We start from the raw sequence: 16,465 nt of genomic DNA, 5'->3' as shown, positions 1-16,465 counted from the left end.
CTCCCCTTTCATCCGTGAAGGGGAGGTTGGAGAGGGGACACTGCCCGGGTTATCGGGGTGCCTCCTCCATTTTGTGTTGCCTTCGTCGACACCTGTATATTCAAAGTGTTCTCATCCCAGAGTGCCTGCGTAGATGTGTAAAAGGCTGACTGCAGAATGAGTGGCCCTGAATTCAGGCACGCAAGGGCGAATTGTCATCAGTTCTACCGTTCTCCTTGAATCAATCTTTTAACTTGTATGTATATGCTTCCTATGAGACGTATATGAATTGCGGGCAGCTAGACATGCGCACTAAGCTTATGTTGATGTGCAATCCACTTGAATGTGTATGCATAAAAATACCTTTCCTCTACATACAGGGATCTAGAAAACATATATGTACACCAACCCGTCACCCACGTGGTTTACTTAAACGCCGGACCGTCCTATCAAATATGCATTGGACAAACAAGAAACGTGCAACTCAAATCACAGACTCCAGATTTAAGCTGCTAAATAAAAGATGTGATGCGCTCTTGGTAAATACTGCCTTGCCATTGGACATTGTGACAGACAAAGCAATAGAAAGCAGATTGGCACATAGGAACTTCTGACCTTCACTCATCAGCACCACACATTTCGTACCTGCCTTTCCTTCTATCCGCCTAATATCTCGCTGGCTTTTTTTTGTTTTGTTGATCCATGCCCAGTGAGGCTGAACAAAGTGGAAAAAGCATGCTATGCAAGACTACCTTTGCATAAGGAAATGACATCAAATTGTCTGTCCTTCGACTTTTCACTCCTTCAAAATAGAGGGACAATTTGCTTCAGACAAAGCAGTAGGCAGAGTTCATTGTGCAGCCCCAACTAGACAAAACTACAGGGTTATAGACAAAGGTCAAAGTTAGAAAGATCTAATGGGTACAATGTTCCTTTCAGGGACGCCATTTCACCAAAATGCCAGGGTAGCGGAAGTGACATCACGTGACCATTAACCTCTGATGACATCACAGGTAGTTTGTCATTTGACCACACCCTGAAGTGGAAATACGGGAAGCGATGGAACACGACCTTTCACCACTTGACAAAACAGGAAGTGGCATCACATAGCATTGTTCCTAAGTACACTACAAAAACTATGAGTACAATATCACTGTAATGTGATATACATTTCATACAAGAATGGATCACCATATGTATTATTAATATCAGTGTGTATAGGCCCATATTACCAAATTACTGTGAATACAAGAAAACATCCAAGGCCAAATGATAATGACGTGTTATTATATAGCACTTCTGCTTAAGCGTTTTATATAGAACAAATGTACATACAATTTCACCCAACCTGTGCTCGTACTCATTTATCGACCTCAGAAGGATGGAAGGCTGAGATGGCCTTGCCGGGATTCAAACCTGCACCCTGCACATCATACACACACATCGCAGCAGTGAGAGTTCGACCAACTGAGCTATCTTACTGGCTATAGCTATCTTACCAGATAAATTAAAATGAGCAATTACATGTCTGAATGTTCTCAAAGTCAGAAAGCAAATAACACTCTGTAGGGGATACCATTAAACTGGTAACTGAGATTTAACAGCAGGCCAGTTAATCTGCAGGTGTGGTACAAAGTTGGCCACATGTCAAGCCTGAGTGCATCTACTTTTCAGGCTTCAGAAGTTGGCAAAATACATACCAATCTGAGGGTTCATAACACTGTATTAAAGAATATATATTAGCCTAGTGAATACAGCGCACCCACACAGCATCCCGTACTCTGGGCACTCTTTACCTGATACGTGCAAACACACATTCTGAACAGCATGCCAGGGAGATAAAAAAGATCAACACATTACATTAAAGCCTTAATTGTGGCACAATTAAATCAAGGGCCACTTTATTGAGTACGGTCAAAATGTCTACACTGTACACAAGCTTTTAGGCACAAGGATTTTGTTAAGTGAACGAAGACACTGAGATGGAATGTCTGGTGATGATTATAACAGAGACAACAGCAGAAAAAAACAAGCTATAACTGCAACTTGTGAAAAGCAAAATACATAGTCCGAAATGGATGCTTATTCTACTCTAACTGCTTAAAGGTTTATTTCAGACACACTTCAGGGGGTGAGCCACTGATTTAGCTTGTTCTTAAACACCTCAAATTCACAATGCAGACAAAAGCTTCCCAAAACCATTTAGAGTAGAATAAGCATCCATTTCAGACTATTTATTTTGCTTTTTGCAAGTTACTGTTATAGCATGTTTTTTTCTGCCGATACATATGTTGATCCATTCTTGTACGAAATGTCTATCACGTTACAGTGATATTGTAACCATATTTTTCATAGTGTACTTAGAAACAATGCTATGTGATGCCACTTCCTATTTTGTCAAACGTTAAACAGTCGTGTTCCATAGCTTCCTGTGATGTCACTTTAGGGTGGGGTCAAATGACAACACTTCCTGTGATGTCATCAGAGGTCAAGGGTCATGTGATGTCGCTTCCGCTACCCCTGACATTTTAGGGAAATGACGCCCCTGGCTTCCTTTTACAGTTGCGACCCCTGGCAATGCCCAAATGATGTCCCTGGTTCCATTTTCAGTGTGAATCGCCTTCGCTCCCTTACTTTGTGATCAGGAACACCAATCCAGGACAGTGGGGCAGGCCTGATTCATGCTTTGTTTTAAAAGTGTACCCAGCTGGGGATTCAAACCTGTGCCCTGCCAGTAGCAATCCACTGTCACATCTCACTGACCATCTTGCAGGTGCTGTATTCACTCTCCTTATTTGAACAGACTGCTTGGGGCATGAGTAATGCAAATTCCGAAACAAAAAGACTAGCTCGTCAATGATCTGCCTTTCAATTTCAATATGAAAAGAGGTCTTTGCAAGTAATGGGATGCAGTGTGTTGCTATAGTCATGGGCATGACCTTTAAGTGGTGCGATTGGATGGCTGACTGGATAAGAGAGGCTGCATGCTCTGTGGATAAGGGTGGTCATTTAAATGCATTTTCTTGTTTTCGCCAGCCTTGATAATACTGTGGTAAAACATTGTGTTCTTGTGTAGAGTGAGGAAAGGAAGGTATGGTATTGTTTATTTATAAAGCACCTATACACAGGTAAGTCTTTCAAAGCGCTCAAGGATGGTGGGAACATGGGGAAAAAACAACAGTCGCTCAGAGCCCTTGAAATTCGGAGATAATAGTAGTATACACAGGCAGATTAAGTGCGTAAAATACATTTAACAGTTGAGATGCAGCAAATAGGCCTGAAGGCGATTCTGCAGTTTTACCGGTGCAATTAAGGGGTGAAGACAAGGGAGAACAGACAGATGATCATCAGGCACGGTGAAATTGGATCATGCAAGTGCATAGAAGGTCACAGGGAGTGGGAGGTCCAAGTGCACCTGGTTGGTTGAGACTGGGGTAAGTGCAGATAGAGCCACTCTCCTGGGTTATTTCTAATCGCAGTGAAGGTGGGTGGGTGTAGGGACCTGAGGTAAGTGTGAGAGAGGACTGGCGGGGGTGCTCAGGACTGGTGAGATTCTGAGGTACACCAGACGGCCAGTCAGCAAGCTGTAAGGAAGAGGAGGGAGAGAGGGAAAGAGCAGAGAGCTAGGTTAGCAGGGAAGAGGGAGAAACAAGGAAGAGGAGAAGAGGAAATTCTTGAGGAGTTTCCGGAACTTAAGAAGATCAGGTTCAAGATGGAGGGCGGCAAGGAGGCTATTTCCGGGGGAGGTGCCTGCTGAGGATAAGGATCTCGCTCCAAATCTCTGCTTGGAGAACTGGCTCACTTGCAGAAGGTTGGAGGTAGATGAGCGGAGGGCTCGGGAAGGACAGTATTTAGGTAGGTCTATACACCCCATCTTAAAATGTAGCCTGTTCCTCAAAAAGGCAAACTTTGTAAAAGAAAACTAGAGCAAACACAACTTATACATGATCTCCCAACAGTACCACCAAAGAAATGGAAAACAGCTGGTACTCCATCAATTACCCTCAATATATATGTAAGACAGAGCTCAGTTCACAGGTTGCACCACATACAAGGTTAACAGTGGTTGAAAATCATATTAAAATCAATCAAACACTTTTAATCAAAAATGAACACAGTTAAATTGTTATTAAATTGACAAGTTATCAGAATCAACTTAAACGTTGTCATGAAACACATAAAATATAGGAAATCGTAGATTACAATCAATGATTGTTATTCTCAAATTGATGTGGGTACACTCAAGACAACTCATATAGTGTACTGCTTTCTTATTTGTGTCAGATAAAAGAGTTTACGTTCTCTGTTAGTTACGTAGTTAATCAACGGACATTCATCAGGAGAAGTAAATAGATCATGAAAATCCTAGTATAAACAAACGTGTCCAGTTTTAGAAAAGCTGGATTAGTGCACCTGTGGAGTTAAAAAGAGAAGGAACAAAGTATAAGCTCACAGTCGCTATTATGCTTTGTTATAGTCACTAGATTGTGAACTAAAGAACCAGAAAAGGAGGTAAGTACCTTAAATGGTGCTTGTGGGGGCTCTCAACTTCAACCATTCAGTTGCAGTAGGGTGGTAGGTAGACCCTACTAGGTATCTAATACAGGAAAAGCGCACATTATAGCTTTTCAAACGAGCAAAAAATTTAACTTAATGTTACTCTAGTGGTGCATGGTAAAGTTACCACACAAAGAAAGGGGGTGTTAGTAGCCACTAACGCTCACGTGTTGGTGGTAGAAACCACTCATCCAAAAAGGTGGAGTAGACTGGATGTGTACGGCACACTGTAAGACAATGTTCTATGGCCACTAGGCTTCAACCATATCTCTCGTGGGGTAGAATTTGCCCAGCCCCTGAAAGGAAAACAAACATTCTCTACTAGGAACTAGTGCCCATATGGCAAATGTCAAGCAATAGCTATACAACAGAACAAATGGTCTACAAGTTTGGGTAACTTACTGGTCTCTTGTTCATAAGTAGACTTGTCCATTCAATGCGATTAGCGCCACTTCAGTTTATAGATTCATCTCCTGAAATAGTTAAGCAGGGCCTCAGTAAAAAAATATCTAGTTGGTCGCTGAAATACCATTACAGAACTAGCACTAGCGGATAGGTGTAATAACTCCATCACACAGGTCTCTACGAATTAGTCAGAATCAAGATAAACCCTCAGATAAATTAATCGGAAAGTATCACAAAAATGCCCAAACTACCTGTGTGTCTGCAGTTCGGAAACCACACAGGGAGCTCATGTACACGGTGAATAGAAATCGGAGCCGTAACATTTCTTCTAGGTTTGAAGAGTGGGGATCTAAAAGTAAACAAAATGGAATTGTCCGTCGTCGAAGAAAGGTGTGATGTACTTTTAGTAGGTGGAATGGCTCACCCACGTCCTCCGGGTACCTTTGCATGTGAACATCCCACCTACTGTACCGTTCGCACACCCAGCTTGTTTAGAAATGATCGGGGCATGTGTGCCATACTTTTAAGTAATCCGGGGATACCAAGGGTATCCGTAGGACACCTATGGACATGGGCACAAATATTGCATCCAATATGCATCCCGCGGACAGCTGTCCCAATGGAGAACAATCGCGACATCACCATGGGAAGGGAACCACGCTGCGTGTGGGCCCTTATTTGGAAGACACAATCCGGGCCCGTGCACATCAAAAAAGTGCTATTTTCTGCAATGTGTGCAGTTTACTGTGAAAGTGCACCCTTACAGTGGTCCTACATTCTCCCTTCTGCATCTACTTATTTTTGGGAAAGATTTAGGGCCACTTTCCATTTGCACGTGCTCCACAATAGTCTTATAAAAGGCCCCACCCCACAGCTGCGCTGCAATCTGTGTTTGGCTTTCCAGAACAGAGCAGCGGTGCACATTGCTTTGTGCAGATATTGATTTGTGACCAATTCTGTGTCTCAAAACTACCTTTCCAAGTAATGGCCACCGGAGCTGCTGCTGCTACCTCTGACTCAGCAGCACCCACACCCTCACCACCACCACAACCATCTCCTTCTGAAGGGCCTGAACAAGGGAACAGGCGTGATAATGTAGATGGAGATCAAGAAGGAAACCAAGATAAAGTAAAGCGATTCCCGATTGCCTGCAGCCAGCGTGAGTCATGGGTGTGGAAACTATTTACCACCGTAGGAGATGTGCCAAAATCCTGTGCTAACCAGGTGAAATGCACTGAGTGCAATAGTACTCAGTCACGGAAAACCTGGCTTGTACAGCTACTGCACCACCTCCATACGGCTGCACCTGAAACCGAACCACAAAGCAGCTGTTTGGAGAGTTGTCCCCTTCGAACAAGGCAGTAGGTTAATTTCCTCTGCAGCATCCTCTGCATCTGACTCCAGTGGGCCAGCGCATCCCAAAACCAGCCTTGCAGGCCATACCCACTACAGCAGACCCATACCTTTCAAAGGTCACTGTATTGTGCATGTACTGCGATGCAGTACTGAGCAGGGGGAACAACTTCGAAGTGCTTTTGAGGCTTCGGTCTGGGAGCATGACAAAGAGTGCCCCCTACCCAAGTAAAGTCCAGCCAACAACTTGTGCTCTCCACTTGCAGTTTCTTATCCCTGTGGTTGGTACCCTTTACCAAACCTCCCTTTCCATTCCTTTCCTTCTGTGGCATGTCTTAGAACAACAGGAAAAATGCAACACAACCAGAAGACGAGGGGGGGGACAAAAAGGCTCTTTTCAGAGCCACATTGCACTGTTTAAAAATAGAATTTAAATGAAAGCATGCCGGCAGTCCCGCATCCTATAAGCGCCGCATACAGGGTGGTAAACAATGGCGGGCGCGACTCCGTCAAAAACATTGTACGCATTCCCAAAACGAAGTGGTGCTTTGAAAAGAGCCTTTTTGTGCTGTTTGTGTTTGTAAGGTTGGAAGTGGTGAACACCCACAGGGGAAATGCTTGCTAAACTTGCAGGAAGCGCTGCACAGCATTTTGGATATTACGCAGAAACAGCTAATTGCCAGCATCAGTCAGATGAACTCCATATCAATGAAATATTTTGCTACTACGAAACGTAAAGTTATCATTGTGGAAGGAGAACATGCCAAGATCTTGCAAAAAGGCGTAAACACATGTTCACATTGCGCCACACGTTCTCCATTTGTGGCCCACATGAGGAAGAACGCAGCCACATCTGTCTCTGGGCAATGCGAGAAAAAAGTGATGTGCAACTTTGGAAACATTGCCATGAGTTGGCGAATTGTCTCCTTCGGCGCAAACAGCAGTGAGATGCCGCTAACATGTCCTAAACTGTTCCCTCCAGAATGAACAATAATAATGTCTGGATGATCGAGCGTCACCAAACTGGCACAATGAGGACCCAAATGCAGCCACTTCATCCCACGTATTCTGTACCAGTGGACATCGACATTATAGAGCCCAAGGTGTGCAGCCAGTGCACAACGTTTGGCGTAAACTTTTAACCAATGTATCCAGGAGTGGCCCAAAAGCCATATAGTCTGCCTACTAAACGGCACAACCATACCCGGTGCCATGTGCATTCCTAATTGCAAACGGACCTTCTGGCACAATCTGTTGTTACACACCACACCCAGGAAATCTTATTGACCAATCCCAACTCCTGCACAGTTCCATTTCCATGCCAGCCACCCTGAAAAGACCCGGATGTAGCACGTGCGCAACTCCAAATGCTGTGGCCTTCGCAAACATATTGCCCTGTGTGGTTGGGTGCGCACACACATTTGAAGCAGGATAGAGAATCCCCTCTTTGTTGGTAGTTGTAAAAAGTGTTTATTTTTTTTGTACAGCGACGTGTAAATAAATACCTTTTTGTTTGGTATTTGTTGGGGATTGCTCTCTGCTTTTCCTCCTTACATTATTACACAAGCTTCTGCAAACTACATTTTACATTGTGGAACACAAGACTATTTTCAATAGGGGGAACAAAATAAATATCAGCTTCACTGACAAACGTCACATTAGAACCACTAAGGTTCTAATGGGCACAGAAGAACATTCCAGCATAGAACAGAAAAACAGACATACACCTGATTTGATAATCCGTAGTCCCATTTCCATGGCAAGCATATTAAGAAGGACAGCATGTAGCACGTGCGCTTTCCCAACAACCGCGAGGGCCACTCCCCAGTAAAACAGGGGCATTCCTTCTTCCCTTTCCAGGAGTCTTTTTCCAGCACTCCCTCATTGACTACTGTTAAACTATCATACACGCATCCACCAATTACATCCTAGAATTCTGCATTTAACGCTATTATCTCTGTTGAACAGTCCATGCTAACCATTAAACATGCAGAGTTCAAGTGTCCTATGAATCAAAAGCACCTGCACTGGAAAGTACTGTAAAATGGTCTACGAGTTCTGCATACACATTCATTGGCATCGCCGCCCATCACCACGCCCTGCAGGTAGCACTACTTTATGTACAGTACATTTGCAGCTGTGTTATAAATCCGTCGCAACAGGGTACCTGACACTGAATCCCCATAACATACTGAAAATGCATACTGTTATTTCTCCCATCAGCAACCATGAAATGGCTCCTACAGTGGTAGGTGCTGGCAAAGTTGGCATTTGCGCATAGCAGCAATTGCTATAAGAAAAACGGTTACGCTGTTCGTTCGTTCCGTCAATTTTACAACGCTTTGCCCCATTAACGCCCCTCCTATGAAATTTGTAAAAATCGCACTGAAAAGGATCAGTCAGCGTATCCCACCAAACTAAGCCAGGTGCATGCATTGCATGCATTACAACAGTTTCCTGCCACTTACCTTTTACACTTTATAGATTGCAACATTACTTAAAAAAGAAAAACATTTATGTGTGCATTGACAACAGTACCATTCATAAATGCACATAAGGAAATTAAAGACTGTAAACAATGGCTCCACTCATGTAGCAAGTATATTTTTGTACAAAAGTACATGCAATTGCACACACAAAAACATTCTGTTTTGCAGTCTGTACATCTTTCCGAACCTTTTTGTCATCCTTCCACAATGAGAAGTACTCCATTTTCAAAGTGAATACTCCTACACTAATACACACACTCGCTAAATAGGACATTATACAATACCCTTGCAAAACACCCACCTACCCCCTTACCAAACATGATTATGCTCCCAAGTCCCCATTCATATAGTAAGCCATCCATTTATACCCACACTTTCTCTTCCTGCCAAGACATCCACCTACACTTTTCAAGAATGTATTGTACAAATGCAATCACTATGTCATTAGCCAACATATTTTGTTACCATCTTCTTATACAGGTGCAGTACCCACCTCTCTCCTGAAAGCCACTGGCATGTGCACTTCAAAATACAACCTGCAATAAACCTACTCTCACCAAGCAGCAAAGTAAGTACAATACCATCGTAGTGTTTTACGTCTTACTGAGAGAGTGCACTATTCTTGTATTGTAGAATATAGATTTGCGGCAACCCACCAGTATGTAATTCATTGTTACCCATGACACCTCTACAGGTGCTCAGTGTTTATTATGTCACCACCATTAAACTAATCCCCACATAGTACAATACTGTCCCCAACCGAAAGTTAGAGGCCATTACACAGTGACACACTTTCATTTATATGCCTACCCTCTTATTCAACAACTCATGCACATTGCACACATATACATTTGAAAATCTGCACACCCACACTTTCCTTTCTTCTCTAACAGCTACTACACAATGCCTAACAAACTGCAACTCCGTAGAAAGCAACACAGAAATAGAGCCACACAACCTAAAAGCATAGAAAGTAGCCAACCACTGCAAGCAGAACTTCTACAGAAAGTTGAAAGAGAAGAACTAATACAGTCATTAAGCAAAACAGATGCACATACCAGTAAAGAAAGTGTAATTCATCTGTCAAAATGTGACAATGAAAAGAAAAGCCCTAAAAAGAGTGCAACTCACACTGCAACTAACAGAGCACATACAAATGGTAATGTAAGTACAAGCAAGCATTCCAAAAAATAATTTTACAAAAAATTTTCCACCACACAGTCCTTCAGAACCTTATGAATAGAGGGGAGAAATCACGCTCAACCCTCAAAACCTATTGCAGAAAAGTCACTGTGGAAGCTCTTGTAGACAGTGCAATGATCGTGAAACGGAAATTGTTTATAGTAATTTTAAACAGAATGAAACCACTAACAACATTAATAGGTAATCTACAAGCACTACTTCAAAACAAACGCAATATCAGCATCGATGCCTTTGGCCACATCTGTAAAGGTGAGTGGAGTCACACCACAAACACAGAGCCATATTTCAATGAAGAATCATACAAACAAGAGCAAACAAACCAAATTGCCTCACATCGGAGTGGACAAGGATATTAAAAGATACACAATACCATAATGGAAGAAGAAACACTGCTTTCAGAAATATCCCCATCAAACTTAGATGTCACTCTCCATTCCACCAAACCAACACGACTCACCTACAAATGGCCTTGCACATCAATGTGTAACGTTTGCCAATGCTTAATCAAATCTTTGCAGCAGTTCCTCAGTCACTATGTGAAAGGCAACGAGAAAAGAAAAGTGAAAATACTACAAACTATGGACTCCCATCAAGCGCACAACTAAACAGGAATACAATGACAATCCTTAGCCTGTATTTCTGGACCTATTTGCAAAAACACCTTCCACTGTATCAAAATGTTAGCAACCCACCATTCAACTGTCAAAAATCTAGTTTGCAAACTGTACTATGCAAAAAGTCCAGCTTTAGCAATGCAACATTTAAATTATACTCTCCTACACGGTACAGCCAAACAAGTGCTCTAAGAAACAGAGCACATCCAAAGGAAATATTGTGGAACTGAAGAGCTCTTACAAAGTCCAGTATTTTTAGACAACAGTACTGGCAACATTGCAGATGTCAACTTTTTATGTCACACATACAAAAAAGAAAAACAAAAGTTCAAAAGCACATCTGCTGAAATGACAAACCAAGTATGTGGGCCTCATTACGAGTTTGGTGGTAAGGGGTTAACGGCAACAGTAAGGGTGCTGCTGCTGTTAACCCCTTACTGCCCTATTACGAGGTCCTTTAGCGGCTCCCGCTAAAACCAGGCGCCCTTAGCGAGAGCCGCTAAAGGATCAGGGAGCTAATATCGGGCCCACTATTTGCGGGCCCGTTATTAGCTCCTTCCCCATTCCCATTGAGCCCTTTCGGGGCTCGAATGGGAATGGGGAATGGTTTTCAGAATGGGGACTTACAGGGTCCTCCAAGGTTGGAATGACCCGGTAAGTCCCCATACCGAGAACCCGGACCCGGTAGGTGGTATGGGGTAACCATGGCTACTTCCATACTCGTAATGAGGCCCTGTGTGTGTTGTCATAGAACTTTCTATAGAAAGAAAACCAAAACTATAGATATAATGCAGAAAATAGAAGACAATGAGGAATCTCAATGGTTTCAATTAGCTCTGTACCTTATAGCAGAAAACAAATACAAAATTATTAACGCCTCCATACTGTGCACATACTGCACTGCAAAACTGGACACAAACCAAATGCCTTCCCAGGCGATAAGAAACCATTTGGAAGTATTTCTACTGCCATACGCACTGCAGCAGCTTAACTTGTAGAGAGCATCATAATCCAAAGTGCACCTATTTCAAGCAATAATACGACTTCAACTGAATACTGCAAAATAGCCTGCCACCGAATTACCGAGAGGCATTTGTGGGAAAGTAGTTTATTTACCATTAGATCTGAAAGAAAATGTAGACACTCTATGAGTGCAAAGACCAATACACGAACCTTTGATTATCCTGGTAAATGGTGTACCTACAAAAGAAAAAACAAATTTGACAGCAACTAGTGGACTTAAACAAAGTTAGGGAAGCCTTGCAATACCTTAAAAGAAACGATGAATACTACAAGCAAATAAGCATTGAAGGGATCCTGAGGGAAACCACTGAAATAATTCAGGACTCCTCAACAACTGGCCAATTTCAACGTCTAGATCCTACAGCAGCCTCCAATATTTTAGATCACTATACAATTCACCCACTGCACTCCAAAGACACCATAGATGATGCACTAGAAACATATTAAATGTGACAAGCCAAAGGAGCGCCAATCAGTATATGGGAAAAAATTGTAGAAGCACAAGCCTTTCCTCTACTCTTCCTGACTGGAAAAGGTGGAAGATATGATGAAAGATGCACACAAAAAACAGCATCAGAATACCGCTGTTTACGAATGTATTCTGAAGACCCTAGATTTAGACAGAATGTGGAGTACATATTCCACCTCCTCTTTGAAAGTGAACTGGCAATGCTATGTTATGGAGTTGCACACACATTGAAAACAGGTTCCCATTTTCAAAACATGTCACTTCAAAAGGTGCAAGACAAGGATGAAGTTTTACAGTCAAGTATTAAAAATCTCTGTTACGCTCACCTGGTATCCACGGGTACGCCACCCAGGCCTGGTTGGATGATTTGCACTCTCGAACCCTCTCACTGTCCCTTGGTAAGGCCTCTGGTTAAAGATGGGTCTGCAATACAGGAGAGCTGGATTCAATAACAGATTGTCTTTATGTTTTCCCACCTCCCTTGGCCTCAACTCCTTCCTCCCCCCTGGACCCTCTCCTCACCTTAATATTGTAAAAGGGGGATTCTCCGTCCTGCTCCTCGTGGGCGCGTAGATGTGGGGGGCGAGCAGCGACCAAGTTACTTCACTGGTGCAAGCCCCCCTGTGGGAATCCAGGCCTGCTGCGACTCTGTAGGTTTGCTGCTTTAAAGTCTTTATATGCAGTTCTTATGTTCCTCTTAGTTCGAATTATATTGTCTTGCTTCTTTCCTTTTAGGTATGGAAAGGTATTTTGGTGTTGTCATGCAGTTTGAACCAGCCGGTCCCACTAGCCGGCCCTAGTGGGACCCGCTAAGGGACCTCGGAATGCAGCGGTAGGGGGTTAGACAGGTCAGACCTGGCGGGCAGTCAGGCACCAGCGAGCAAAACTCGCACTATGGCGGTACGGTAGAAACGGTGCCGGTAGCTTACCGGCACCATTGTTACCGTACCGCCATAGTTGTAATGATGTGACTAAAGGAATGAATATCAATATCCATTTACAGCTGTGGGCCACTTTTTCATTGTTGCCTGAGACAGTTTCATGGTTCAGCCCGACCATGTGAGCCACCCCTGCCAAAAAGATATATATATATATATATATATATATATATATATATATATATATATATATATATATCAATTTACATTCCGTCAGGAGAGCCCTCTTGTCGAAAAGAGTGAAGCTGCACCACACAGCGTGGGAGTGCAACGGGTCTCCATGCAGGGTTAAGCCTTGATAAAAAGGGGTTGCAGACCATCCGTTCTTATTTATGCAAAAATAGTCCTTTATTTTACAAAAAATACCAAATACTGGTTATAAAATTGTTTAAAATCAAGGGTTAGCAACCCCAAGCCCGGCATATAAACAATGGAGGCCAACAACGGGACGACGCGTTTCGCTACTTCCTGCATCTTGATCACATGGTTCCCCCCTGGCCACGGCATACATTTGTACTTGTTTGATTCTGGTGATTCATAGTCATAGAAAGAGGACTGCTCTGTTCTCTAGTGCTGCCGGCAAAACAACAATCTATGTGCGTTCTGTGCAAATCATTCTTATATTTCTCACATACTCCCATTATTTTGCGTAATGCAAATCAATGTGTACATTAGAATACAGCATATAAAAAATCCTATTCACAGTAAATTCATGGCTCAAAATGCCTGATTTTAATCATTCTATGAAAGGGACAGAATTTGATTATACCTGCCCTCATTCTGATTGTAAATACAAACCTCATGACACGTATCCTGGGCTTAGTGCCCAAACTGCCCGTGTCTTTACTAGTACACTCAATGATTGTGAACAGTATGCTGTGAAAAAACGGGAACGTCTAATGTGCTTTGAGAGAAGGAGGTACTACACCAATGTGTGAAAAGTAAATACTTTTGTCTATGTCTGCCCTCTTCTCTAGCATGGTGTGCAGTCCCCTAGTTTGTAATAAAACCTTAATCGGGGAAGAGCTAAGCCAGGTTCCTTATGAAACATCATCTCAGGAAAGCAACCTTACAGTCCTTATAATAACTTAACAGTCACCAGAATCTCTAATGTATGCCATATACCAAAAACTTTAAAAGCCTTCCGACAGACTGAATCATTTGTACGGAGGTGTTAAAAAATGAGTATTGCAATTCACAATCAGTAGTGATAAGAGACAGTGGTTTCACAGTTAATAGACTTGCGGGTATAGTACAAAGATATCTAACTCCCATAGTTAGCTTATTATACTCGAGAACACAGTGAGGTAAGTCCATTTCCATTCACCCACAATAATCATAAAGTCAGACAGTTGATTTATCACCCTCACAAAGTACAGGTTTGAGCTTGATGACATAACCGAATGGGGGCATACTATGTGGAATGTGTGAGTCTCACCCATGGGTGGCTGTTGAATCTGTCTTTCTGTTGGCACACATTAGGATCATTCTCTCAGAAAGGTGTATAGTTCTTCATCTATGTTGTGCCCCAGCAGGGTCTTACTCTCAAAGTCTATAATACACCGGGTCTCATGTTGTATAAGCAGTTTTTCTCTGTTACCACCTCTCGGACCAATATTAATTTGTTTCAGCCCAAAGAAAGAAAAATCGCATAGCTTCCCTCCATGTGTTTCCCAGAAGTGTTTGGCTATGGGATAAGTGAAGTCTCTGTTCTTAATTGCCCTGGTGTGTTGTAAGATCCTCAATTTTAATCTGCATTTGGTGCTACCCACATACCATTTATTGCAGGTACACTTCAAAACATAGACAATGTATTCCGAGTCACAGGTGATTTTTTCTTTAATGAAATGATTATTTTTCAAAATAGGATGCACATATGTGATGCATTCGTCCGCATATTTGCAGATTTTACACTTCGAACATTTGAAGAAACCTTCTTTACTTTGTGTTAGCCAGGTGAATTGATTCTTCTTGGGTTCGGGAGCCATGTAGCTCCTCACCATTGAGTCCTTAATGGATTTGCACTTCCGAAAGGAAACATTAGGATATGGCCCAAGTGTGCCTTTTAGATCTTTATCTGTGGTCAGTACATGCCAGTACTTTTTCACAATTTGTTTAATCGTTATAGCAGTCTGACCATAAGTTAAAACCAGCCGTAGTTTGTCGCTCCCTGCCTGTGGCTCACAATCAACATTGGATTCCACTAGTAGTGACATTGGGCCTCATTACAACTCAGGCGTTAAGGGTTAACGCCGTCGTTAACCCTTAACGCCTGATTCCGATTTTAACGGCTGCTTTTAGCAGCCGTTAAAATCCATGGCGCTAAACCGCCTTGGTGCTAATTACGCCACCGTAATTTACGGTGGCGTAATTAGCGCCTTCCCCACTCCCATTATGCCCTATAGGGCAAAAATGGGAATGGGGAAGGGGAAAATGGGAAATGGGGATTTACCGCCCCACTCACCTTGGAATGGGGCAGTAAATCCGCCATCCACCATGGTGTAAACGTAGTTTACACCATGGTGGTAAAGTCGGCGTACTTACCGCCTGGGTCGTAATGACCCCCATTCTCTCTCGTTGTCATGCTCTCAAATACGCACGTTCAATTATTATATATATATCTTTTTTTCATTTTTTTTTAAATGCTGAGCTCTCAGGGCCCCCCAGGGGTGCACCCGCGGACCCCTTGGGTTTGCGCCCCATAGTTTGAATATGCTGCAGTACAACCATGCAAACAAACATCTATCCACATACCACAAACCCCACACATAACAGAGCCATCTACCCCTTAGCCAGTGCAATTCACATTGCATGCCATTTCTTCCACACAATGGATAACCTCTTTCCTACATACACTGTTCACCTAAGCCTGTAGTAAGTGGACACATTGAATGCACTATAGTACAGTAACCTACCCGATAATGTGCACAATCACAACAATGCAAACTGAACAATGCATCCATATGGCTTACGTAACTGTCCTATGTGCAGCAACATTTGCCTCCTCGCAAGCCATTGGCACCGTTTAGGGCATTACGTTATCTTCATTGTTATGCACACCATTTCAATAGAAGGTATACAACACAGATGTAACTGGAGCACATGCGTTACTCCTTAAACTTTCAAACTTCTGATTCCCTTTCTTAATGTGTAATGGAAACACCATTTGAATACCATACCCCCTTAAAGTGTTTGAAGGAGCTTTGAAGTCATTCCTTTTCTTTGATCAATGACAGCCCCCAACCATCTTCATGCTGCAAAACACCAAACTGCTTACGATGGCCCAGCCACCCACATATGCTGACCCATTGCACACACAGTCTACCATTGTACACTGTTGCCTCGTAACACACTGCACATATAAATGTGCCTAAGGGCCTGTAAATGCACATTTAGAGGTCGATTCATGGAATAATTAGCGCGGCGCAAGTGGCC

This window comes from Ambystoma mexicanum, chromosome 10, assembly GCF_040938575.1.
Source record: "Ambystoma mexicanum isolate Mex_15411 chromosome 10, UKY_AmexF1_1, whole genome shotgun sequence".
NCBI classification, from domain to species: domain Eukaryota; kingdom Metazoa; phylum Chordata; class Amphibia; order Caudata; family Ambystomatidae; genus Ambystoma; species Ambystoma mexicanum.
Note: the sequence above shows the minus strand (reverse complement) of the source record.